Below are 12,155 nucleotides of genomic sequence, written 5' to 3'. Positions count from 1 at the left end.
GCTGCAGGCGTCATCCAAGTATTGGACAATCTGGCCCATGGACCCACCAACTTGAAAGTGTACACATCATAATATTTATGGGGAGGTGATGTATATATATTTATATATCTATACATCACCTCCCCAGTTGAGTTCCTGGCAGCCATGAGTTTACCCTCAGTGTAGGCCAAAGTTTGTGAAAACCTCTCTACCTTTTTAAGAAAGTGTAACAAGGCGGTCATGCTTTCTGCCTATAGGTGGACACACACTGGAGCACTCTCCTCTGTTCACTTACAGTTCAATGAAACCATCTACAGTTCAGGAATTTCTTAAAAACCTACCCACTCGACTAGTGTTTACTCTCACGACTGTGACTCACTTCTCAGTCCACATAGTTACCCAGTACCAGGACAAATTTAAGTTAACAGTTGTGCTTTATAAAACTAACTAACATAACATAAAACTTTCAAAGTAAATTAGCTTCCCCATCTGTCAAGTCTCAAAGAGATGCTGATGGCAATTCATTATTTAGATTGGTCAACATTTCTCTCCTTCCAGTGTCTCTACCTTTCTTTTCTAGACTCAACTCAAAAATTGGCTTCTAGCTTATTTAGTTGCAATCTCTGTTTTTGAATGAGTTCAGCCTGCTATGTTATAAAAGTATACCTTCTTCCATAGAAAAGTTTGTCTATACTGTGTTAATCTTAGAAACTAATTCCACATTGAAATAAGAAATTATGTGATGGATTTATGGTTTGCTACCTGTATACTAGATCCATTCGAAATTCCTCAGAAAAATTATCAACCAGTCAATGTACTAAAAGGCTGGTGCACAAAATTTCGAAACATAGTAGTTCGCAGTCCAACCTACCTTAGGAGTATTCATGAGGTAGGTCTCAAATTGAGACTCACTATGATCAGATGCCACCATTGGGCTGGTGACCTTGTGGGGTCAACAGTTCACCATGTCTTGATCGCATTTCAATAAAGTACTTTAAAAGTAATGTTAAAACACTGTTTTCCTCAAAGGAAATGTATGTACACATGAGGAAAAACATACACTTTTGAAAAACATTTGTGACATTCATCCCTTTGGACCACTGCTCACTTTCAACAAACCTGAAGAAGAACACAGGGACACCTTCTCTTTTGCCAATGAGTTACTACCCAATCTCGGGAGTCTGTAACTTTTCAAAGTTTTGCAATCAGATTTTGTTGCAAAATGTTGATACATTGCATTATGATTAACTGTTTGGCAGGGATGCTCTAAACATGCTACTTTCAAATAGCGAATTGTAATGCATATCTAAACCCATTTAGCAATTTAGTAACCTATCATAGAATCGCTAAATGGGTTTAGTACACATCAATAAGCCAGTTAGTGGTCACAAACCCTGTAATTTAGCTAATTGCAGGGCTTGCAACTGCTACGTCTTCATACATCTGGCTCGTGATTTGGTTATCAAATAAACTTCCTTGCACTATCAGTATTCTGTCATATTAGAAGTTTAAACTTTTATGTTCCATAATCAAACCACTGCTGGGGTATGAGTTGTTTATACGAAAACCTATTACGGGCGGATTTCAAGTTCTTTTGGAGACGCAGCTGCATCTCTTGAAATATTAGCACCGTGTCAGCCATAGAATCATGTTACTCAAACTTGGCTTAACTTTTCAGCATTGTCGGGATGGCATTCTGACTCATATGTGTGATTTACTTATCCCTTGCTTCAAAGGCCAATCAATCAATCAATCAAAGCATTTGTATAGCGCACTACTCACCCGGGGGGTCTCAAGGCGCTAGGGGAGGGGGGGTCCGCTACTGCTCGAATAGCCAGGTCTTGAGCTGCTTCCTAAAGGCGAGGTGGTCCTGGGTCAGGCGGATGTGGGTCAGGAGGGAGTTCCAGGTCTTGGCGGCGAGGTAGGAGAAGGACCTTCCCCCTGTGGTGGCTCTTCGGATGCGTGGGACGGCGGCGAGGGCGTGGCTGGTCGATCGAAGCTGGCGTTTGGGAGCGTAGAAGTTGAGGCGGCTGTTGAGGTATCCTGGGCCTTGGTTGTGCAGGGCTTTGTGTGCGTGGGTGGGTGAGGAGACGGAAGGTGATTCGCTTGTTGACCGGGAGCCAGTGCAGGTCTCTCAGGTTGTGAAATCTGATAAATTCGATGTACATAGACAGCATTCATTCCCCTTCTTCTCCCACTCCTCTCCTTGTGAGCACCATGGATACTGTAAATTATTTACTATATCACCCTGCCAGTAAGAGCCCGTACCCCTGTGTATATGCACGGCCATTCTAGGCACCATGGCCCTTTTTACCCATTAGACTCCCCAGCTTCCCTCCTGCGCGTATCTTGCACCCCCTCTCTCATGTATAGGCCATGAAACCCACTCCCTTTGCGCGACCCTGATGTGAAAGGTAACCCTCCTGCTTGACCCAGGCCTTCTCCATTCCCCTCTCGAAGAAGCATCCTTCGCCTCAGCTGACATGGCCCCCCCCAGTTGTATCTGGCTGCCCCTGTTCCCCCATGTACAGGTCGTAAGATCTCTCTCTCTCCCTCTCTGCGCGGCCCTGGTCCTGCACGCACCCCGTCCCCCCTCCTTCTCCTCACATGAACAAGTCATAAACCCTCTTCTTCCGCAAAGCCCTGTCCTTGCGAGTCACGGCCGCGCCTGACCAGCACCTCCTCCCCTTCCATGAATGTCCCTCTGTTGACGAGCCTTCCCTCCACGCGCGATTGTCCACGCAGACATGAATACCACTCCTTTGATGACCCCTACCCCCGAGTCCGGCTGACCACACATGTCCGAGGCCATCGCCTAAGCCAGGAGATACCATTTACTGCCCTTATTGTATGCCTAGCCACCCCACCCCCTGGGCCATGATCAGGCGCACACATCCTACGACACACTCAGCTGCATGATTGCCCTCCCCTCTTATCAGCAGGTCAAGGGTCCCCATTGTGAATGTATGTGGAATAGGATCATCACGAGGATTATAGGAATGTTTTCCTTTTGCGACACACTGACCTGATTGTATCATCAAATGTTCAGCAAATGTATAAAAACCAGAGTCTCACGCTCACTTGTTAGAGCACCTCCCGAAAGACACTGTGTTTCGTGTCCGAAATGACTTGCTCTCCTCATGAGAAATAAACTCTGTTCTTGATTCCTGCTCCCAGCGCCCGTCTCTTTATTTGGTAATTATTCAGAATGGGAACTGAGAGGCGGTTTGCGCCAGCAGCCTGGGCATCGTTAGGATTATGGGCTCACTTTCCACAATTGGCGTCCCAACGCGGGGTCCATCAGTGACATAGGGTTCGGTAAGAGAGATCCAGACGAAAAAGTGAACGTCTAAAATGATCGGGGTATGCCTGCCTTGAGAGGGCCCTAGCCCGGCTGCCGATCGACAGAACTTCACCAATTCTGAACGGACCTCTCTTGAGTGACCTATTGTCCTGACTGGAATCCCACAGGAATGCTACATGGAGTAAGAGAACGATCGGGCGCTGGAGGAAGGAGTCGAAGAACTGTCCGTATGGTCCGGTCCGGGTAAGATTAAGTAGGGTGTTTTTACGCCTGATTGGTAGGGTGGCTCTATCCACCTGATTGATTGATTGTTTGTATTGAAATCGGTATTTGTATACTGATATTGTATTGGTTGGTATTGGTTCATTTAGCTTTGAGGGCTACTTGACATATTGGTTCTCTTGTGAGAACGAGACATTCTCTGTTTGCAAACAGCGGCGAATAGGAACGTCGTCCCTCTTTGCAGATAGAGAAGGGTAGGTAATGCAGACTTTTGTCCCCGTTGTAATCCGTCATGCCTACTTTTCTCCCCACTGATTGTTTGAAATCGATTAATAATCGATTGTTGCTCTTTGAGATCTTCCCTGTCTACAAACTGAGACGAATAGAAATATTCTGTCTTCCTTTTTGGATAGCGAAGGGCAGGTAATGCAGACATTTGTCCCCGTTGTAATCCGTCATGCCTGTTTTTCTCCCCACTGATTGGTTGGTTGCCTGGACATTGTTGTTCCAGGAATTGTTTCGTTTGAGGTATTTTCTATTTGCAAACAACGTAAAATAGAAACACTCTGTCTAGTCTTTGCAAGTAGAAAAGGGTAGGTTATGCCCCTTTGTGAATTCGTCAGTCCTACCCACTCCCCACTGGTTGGTTATTGTGGGGTAGCTCGCATGGTCCGCCCAGGAGACTACTCTTATGGAGGACATATGCTCTCTACTCATGGGCCATTTAGTAGAAATAGACCGACTGGTCCGTCCAGGAGGCTACCCTAGTAAGTGGAAGTACATCGCTCGGTCCGTCCAGGATGATACCCTAATGAAGGAATATATGTTCCCCTTTTTGATCGATAATCTCGTTCCACCCCGGACCATTTATTGGAGGGGACTCGTCTGGTCCGTCCAGATGTACCCCCCTAGTGAAAAGGACACATAAAAATATGAAGTGATCACCGTTCCCTACTAACAAAAAGCTTTAGCTCGAAACACGCTAAGGAAGAGAAAGAAAAATAAAAAGAAATCAGGCCAAGTCAGTAACCCCCTGATGAGCTTTTGACTTCACCAAAAATAAGAAACATTAGAAGTAGTTCGTAATAAGAAATGTAAAAAGGCGAAAAGATTCGATATCAGAACATAGCCACGAGGTAGCTAGGCTTCACTGCCTGTTCCTGTTCCCAACATGTCTGCCTCATTGCCCGCCCCGCCCAAATAACGGTCACATGAAATAGAAACAACTCAATAGGTACCTACCCCCATTCCGGAAGCTCCCGAAGTGCAACAGGTCCGCGGTTACGCCCATCCGGAAGGCGAGGCCTGGAGGCACGAGGGACTCGCCTGCCCACGGTCAGAAGGAGACGATGTTGGGCAGGCGGTCCAAAAAGGATGACAAGGACCTCTCCGTCTTCTCCCTTCTGCCGCCCTGCAGGCCGCGGGGAGAGAGGGGGCTGTCTTGCCTCGGCCACCGACCACCCCTCTCTCTCACCCGATCCGGCTTTTGCCAAAGGCCGACGCCAAGGCGACAACGGCGGCGAATCAAGTAGTCCCGCCACATTTCAAATTCGCCGCATGCCATCGCCTGCTGGTCCAGAGCCGAAGCCAAGGCAAGAACGGCGGCAAATCAGATAGTCCCGCCACATGCCAAATTCACCGCCTGCCTTCATAGGTATAGGCAGTCCTGCCACATTCCACGCTCCCTGGAGAGTCGAAGGTAGTCCCGCCACATGTCGCCAAGGGAAGGGGGGGGGCTGTCTTGCCTCAGCCGCCGACCACCCCCCCCCCATCATCAATGGCTGGCACGGCCGATGTCGAAAACTATGGAGCCGAGGAACGGCGCGGGGTCGCTGGAAGGGGGAGGTGCCGCGAACGACCCTCCCCCACCTCCCTCCAGGTGGAGGCTTCCAGCGACACCCCAACACTCTTCGCTTAAGGGTCAACATCAAAAAGAGGTCCTCTGCCCAGGACGGGCACACGCTCCATATCGCCTCTCCTCGACCTTGAAGATTCTATAAGAGCCGGGGGGCCCCCGACCCTCTGCATGGGTGCCCCCGTCCCCTTCGCTGGGAACCACGACAGCGGTGCTGCTCCTGCCGGCACCAGACTTGGATCGGAAATGGCTAAGATGCCGCCACGGCACAGGCTTGTTCAGTTCCGGAGGAACACCAGAAAGACCCGGTAGGAAAATTGTTGCCGCCCTTCCCACTCTTTGACTCATGGTCCACATTGTTAGACTGTTAACCACACTGCACGAGACTTTCTGAACTGCCAATGGAAAGTTCTGGGCCAACCTTGCGAGACTAGAGACACTCTGACTGTGCTAGAACTCGCCTGACCCCACCCAAAATGGCGCCGACGCAAAATGTGACGTTTTTAATGAACTTTGTTGCACCCTGATCGCGCAAGCTTTTTGCACCGAGATATATATAACGTTTGGGTAATGAAAGTAAATATGAAGGGTATTGAGTATGTGCTTGAACAATGAATTGACTTAAGGATGGGTACTGTTTATGAGTTGGGAAATGAATTGGTATAAATGAATGATCATTGGACGATGTATTTATGAACGTATTTAAGATGAATTACTGACATGCATCATACTTGCTCTGAAGGAGAGTTTAATATGATTTTATTGCACTGCCGCACTTTATACAATGAACTGCCACCAGCTTCGCTCTTCCCATGCACAGCTCCAATCTGCTCCGTGGCTAGCCCACCGGGTTGTAGGCCTGTATTTATGTGTCAACCCTCTTTTATTAAAGGTATTTTGGAAACGAAAGCATCATTGTAGCGGATTGTATTAATGAGTTTTGAATGAATTACTACTATGAGCAACGAGAAAGTATGATGAAGGCTAAAGGTTAAAAAGGACCCGATATTTGGCAACCACACTATGTGTGACAGGCAGCCGGAAAGGTGCTCTAGAAGCCCTAAAAACGACACCACAGAAATGCCACCTGACCGCCGCCCTTGTACCCGATGAAAAGAGGTTACGGCCAAGTAGCTCATGTCGCACAGATCGTCAATGATTATCTGTCTGACCTTTCTGGTCCATCTGGGCTTAAACGCCGTGATGGTAGGGAAATGCACTACGTGAAAATAGGTCGAGTATGTGGTAGGTAAAGCGTTTCCGGATTACTGCACGTTGATGAGGTTTTTTGAATGTTGCCCCCACCCCTTCTTTTTCCTCCCTTCTGCAGGTCACGTCGGAACACTGGCTGATGTATGGATGGACGACGACCGAACCGCCGACGAGAGGGGGAGAAGGGGAATGTGAGCATGGTCCTTAGGACAAATAAAGGTTTTTTTAAAAGGACGTAGACTTAAACATGACTGTTCCTCCTTAGAGCATAGCAATGGGAGGATGGACTGACATAGAGACTGGACAGGTACTGAGTGACAAAAATAAAATTGACTAGAAAAGACGCGTTAGATGAAATGACTGGACGTTTTGACTAGGTAGGGAAAGGACAAAAAGAAAAATTGTACGGGTAAGGGTTGCCACGGCACCATCCGCCTAGGAAGTTAGAAATGTCGCCGATGTTCAAAATGCACTACTCCCTTTCTCACACTCTTGCAGATATAGCCAAGCTGTCCGACTGTTTTTCCCGATCAATACTTGCCGTTGCCTCAGCCTGGAGAACCTCCCACCACAGGAGGGAACAGAAAAATGGTTTAAGATCCAACCATGGGTAACTAGCATGACCAGGTTAATTTCCGATCAGCCAACGGAGGTGTGAGTATTGGTAATTGGGAACGCTCACAGGCGTGACAAACGAGAAGAAAAAGGGGGGAAAGGCAGAAAGAGCTAAGCACGTAGATAAATAGGATAGTAAAGATATGTAGGATATATATATAAAAAACAGATGTTGTAGACTAACAATTGTTTCCCGTCTTGTTGTGAATGTCTTGTCTATGTGTAATACATGTGCCGTCTTCCCTGTCTGAGTTTGTGTGTGTGTAACGTACGAATATATGTCTCCCCTCTGTCTATATCTGCATGTTACCTGACCTTTGCTGTTCCGTGTTGTGAACGCACTAAATGACCTATTTTCGTACACGTCTCTCTCTCCACCCTTCTTTCTCTCTCTCTCCTTACATGTCATACGTGTACCGAATGGCTCGTTTAGACTGCGGACGACTCTCACTCTCTTTGAGAGCCTCCCTATTTTCTGTCCATCCTTTTGGTAAAATTGTGCCCCACCGGCACCACTCCGATTTGATACGTATTTGAACACGAAGGTGTTCAGCGAAATTGACCAAAACTAAAATGACTGTATCTTGCCATGTTACTGCCTCTCCTTTCTGCAAAATGAATGAACTTGAATTGGCTAAGAAGGAAAGGACAGGTAAGACGACTAAAGTCCCCCAAATCAGGCCATTTCTAGGGGAACTGTATGTCAATGGCATCCTATGTCTGTTCTTCAGAGACGAACGCCAACGTCTAGATTGACACCCAATACCCAGATTGCCCCACCCCTTTTGCACCCAAGCGCAAGCGCCTGAAGCATCCCCGCCCCATTTTTGATAGAACCGCTTCCGTTGTCCCCGGTATAAACATAATGATCATGGGTAGCTGCTGACCCTTGAGGATATCTTGTTTTGCCCGACACTCGACGATAGCACCCCCGCCCTGTCTGAAAATGTTAGCCGGTTCTGAAGGGAAATGCTGCGCTAATGTTGAAAATGATGTAATGCACAGTTGATGGAAATATTATCTTGTCCTTACTTGAATCATAAATGGGCCAATGAATATACCTGCCATAAACTCAGTAGGAATGCTGACACATGCACTGCTTGGTAATAGACCTCTGACTGTGACCAATGACCATAAGGACTCAAATGCGAAAAATTGAGGGAGGAATTCACATGCGTAGATATCTTCTTCTGCCATTTCTCTAAAACACTGTCTTGTACTCATTCAAAGATGCACGATCACCGAAGGAGATGGGTCGGATGTGACGTACAGCCTGGCTACAGATCCTGGGACACGTGTGACCTCGACCAAAGGTGGAGCTGCAGAGCAACAAGATACGGACGAGACAGCACTTTCAACGTGGAAAATGAAAAATGACGGGCCGACCTGAAGCCCTCCGTCTGCTAACCCACGTGTGCCTGGAGTCTCCGTCCCCCTTCTCTGGGCCTGATTGATGGGCCTGCCTGCTTGTTATCCTTTGCTCCCTTGGTCCCTTTTGTGTGTCCCAGGAACTCTGACCCAACTCCGCTCACTCTTTCTCCCATTGACTGTTTGAACGACATCCACCCACCTTCCCACGTGACTTTTTGCCAAAGGAAAGAGCTGCAATTATGTGGGAAGAGGGTGTTGCAACAGAACTCTAGGTGCCGAGCATAAGGCGCCGCCAAACGGACTGTTTAGGGAACAGGACTGTGGTCTAACAGCAGAGGACTGACCGTACCCTGCAACGCGCCAGGATAGAACCGAGCTGGACCCATAGCTCCATCGCCGGTGCTCAACAGCGCCAACGACAAGCACTGGGATTAGAGCCTACCAGTGATGGCTCGCTGATAAAAAGACACTGTGACGAAGAAATACTGTGTATCGAACTGAATTCCGCTCTCAACTGCCTGGTCAAAACGGTCCATTGGTCACGTTTTTTTTTAAGTCAGAAAGCCTTGTGCTATGTAATGCGTTTAACTGTCAGGAACACACCGAAAATGTAATTTCGTATGTACTGCATTCTTCCCTTCACCTTAAACTGTCTATGATTGTACGCCACATGTTAGTATCGACAAAGTGCTAATTCGTCATCGATGCTTGCCTGCCTGTAATGTCATCAGCTGTAAAAATGATTGCTGCTATGTAAAAAGGGGCGACTGTGAAATCTGATAAATTCGATGTACATAGACAGCATTCATTCCCCTTCTTCTCCCACTCCTCTCCTTGTGAGCACCATGGATACTGTAAATTATTGACTATATCACCCTGCCAGTAAGAGCCCGTACCCCTGTGTATATGCACGGCCATTCTAGGCACCATGGCCCTTTTTACCCATTAGACTCCCCAGCTTCCCTCCTGCGCGTATCTTGCACCCCCTCTCTCATGTATAGGCCATGAAACCCACTCCCTTTGCGCGACCCTGATGTGAAAGGTAACCCTCCTGCTTGACCCAGGCCTTCTCCATTCCCCTCTCGAAGAAGCATCCTTCGCCTCAGCTGACATGGCCCCCCCCAGTTGTATCTGGCTGCCCCTGTTCCCCCATGTACAGGTCGTAAGATCTCTCTCTCTCCCTCTCTGCGCGGCCCTGGTCCTGCACGCACCCCGTCCCCCCTCCTTCTCCTCACATGAACAAGTCATAAACCCTCTTCTTCCGCAAAGCCCTGTCCTTGCGAGTCACGGCCGCGCCTGACCAGCACCTCCTCCCCTTCCATGAATGTCCCTCTGTTGACGAGCCTTCCCTCCACGCGCGATTGTCCACGCAGACATGAATACCACTCCTTTGATGACCCCTACCCCCGAGTCCGGCTGACCACACATGTCCGAGGCCATCGCCTAAGCCAGGAGATACCATTTACTGCCCTTATTGTATGCCTAGCCACCCCACCCCCTGGGCCATGATCAGGCGCACACATCCTACGACACACTCAGCTGCATGATTGCCCTCCCCTCTTATCAGCAGGTCAAGGGTCCCCATTGTGAATGTATGTGGAATAGGATCATCACGAGGATTATAGGAATGTTTTCCTTTTGCGACACACTGACCTGATTGTATCATCAAATGTTCAGCAAATGTATAAAAACCAGAGTCTCACGCTCACTTGTTAGAGCACCTCCCGAAAGACACTGTGTTTCGTGTCCGAAATGACTTGCTCTCCTCATGAGAAATAAACTCTGTTCTTGATTCCTGCTCCCAGCGCCCGTCTCTTTATTTGGTAATTATTCAGAATGGGAACTGAGAGGCGGTTTGCGCCAGCAGCCTGGGCATCGTTAGGATTATGGGCTCACTTTCCACAAGGTGTCCGGAGATGTGTCGTGCTGAGGCGTTCTGGATCCGCTGGAGTCTCTTCTGGAGTTTGGCGGTGGTTCCGGCGTAGAGAGGAGTTGCCGTAGTCCAGTCGGCTGGTGACGAGGGCCATGCCCCTTCTGGGGCCCTCGGTTTAATAATCTATCCCCTGGATGTTGCAGTCAACCTGCCAGACCGAACTTGTGTCTTTTAGTTGCTGACATCCAACAAAATATACAAATAACTTCACATTGTCCCAAATTCTCCCCACCCCAAAGAACCGTTGTAAGTGCCCCATCACTCTCACTCCCAGAGAAAACAAATATACCCATTGCAGCTTACTTGAGAATTAATAAGCATTTCACTAACAGGTTGACTGGTTTCTAGCTACCAACCTAGTCCATCGCTCACCTAAATACCTCTTCAGCTAGATATTACTCATCGGTCCACCATTAAGGCCCGTCCTTAGCATTTGCAGTGCTATAGCTGTTAGTTTTCCATGACCTGAGAATCGGGTACTCCGGGAACACACCACATAAAACCATAACATTGCCATCTTAACAAACATGTGTATCCCCATCAACTTCAGCAGTGTTGCCAGAACTCTCATGTGAGTATTTCATGAGCTACATAAAGTGGTGATAACCAACAACAGTGCTTGCCCTATTCCAGTTCAAAAGTTTGTGGGCTCAACAATTGCAGGCCAGCAGATGTCCCAGGTCTTATTTGATTCACAGTGTTATCAGTACTCCACTGATAGCTTGCTTAATCTCCACAAAGGCCCCAACAGCGCTGGGATGCCTGGCTTCACCTTGGGGATGCCAAGGAGTGGACATTTGTCAGGGAAAAACCAGGAAGGGTTCCTAAGCGGTATACGGTCAGCGCCGGGACACCTCCGTTGGAGGTAGCTGTGCGCTTTACAAATGCTGGCATTATTTCAACGTGAGTAGCTCCACTTCTGCAGGCATGGACGAGGGGTAATGGCGTAGGCGTCACTTATTGATATTCAAAACTGTGTTCATTTAGCATCTCTTGTTTTGCCACACTGTCCAGAATAAGGTGATTGTCATCCTCATAGAAACCTTTTTTGGCTGACCTTTCCTTGTGTACATAGCATTCAAAATATAAAGGGTGCTGCAAGTTCCACAACATTTTTTATCTTTTCGATGTGCAAAGTCCCTTCAATGCTGGCCCCTGCACCATCCTCATTGCCGTAAATTCCAGATTTCCCCATATCAAACATCATTGCAATATCAAGTCGTTTGTTAATATGACCATGATGGATTGTAGGACTCTTTTAGTGTCTATTGTAGAATCTGCTAGTCATTGTTCAGAAGAAGGGATTTTGCATCAGTGGCATCCTCCATTGAGGTCTCTTCCAGCGAGGTCTTCCCTCCAGTGGTGGTCAGATTTCAAGATAAGGGCGCTTCTCCTCTTCTAACTTCTACCGCTGACAACTATTAAAATGCACCTAGAGTGTGAAGACCAAATGCTATGTTGTAGCGACTGGACTATCACCAAACGATCCAACTTGTAAAGTGGGTTTGGAGTTATGCAAAAGTACATTGGTTGTGTACCATTGCAGCTGAGTTGCCCAGCAGCCCCTTCTAGCAGTTAGCCGGACTCAACATGCCTCAGGCCCACACCTCTCCCCGTACCTCTATGTTACCTACTGCTGCAACCTGTTTCTGATATTATGGGCC

At 47.9% G+C, this 12,155-nt stretch overlaps 1 protein-coding gene across 1 annotated transcript in view; it reads left to right on the top strand.

The window, feature by feature from the left end:
• Positions 1–12,155, top strand: part of EXOC1L (exocyst complex component 1 like) — a 138,404-nt gene that overhangs the window by 35,997 nt on the left and 90,252 nt on the right. The gene's annotated exons all lie outside the window — the stretch shown is intronic.

This window comes from Lissotriton vulgaris, chromosome 3_1 (assembly GCF_964263255.1).
Source record: "Lissotriton vulgaris chromosome 3_1, aLisVul1.2, whole genome shotgun sequence".
In the NCBI taxonomy this organism is placed as follows: Eukaryota; Metazoa; Chordata; class Amphibia; order Caudata; family Salamandridae; genus Lissotriton; species Lissotriton vulgaris.
Note: the sequence above shows the minus strand (reverse complement) of the source record. Positions and strands in the feature narration are given on the sequence as shown.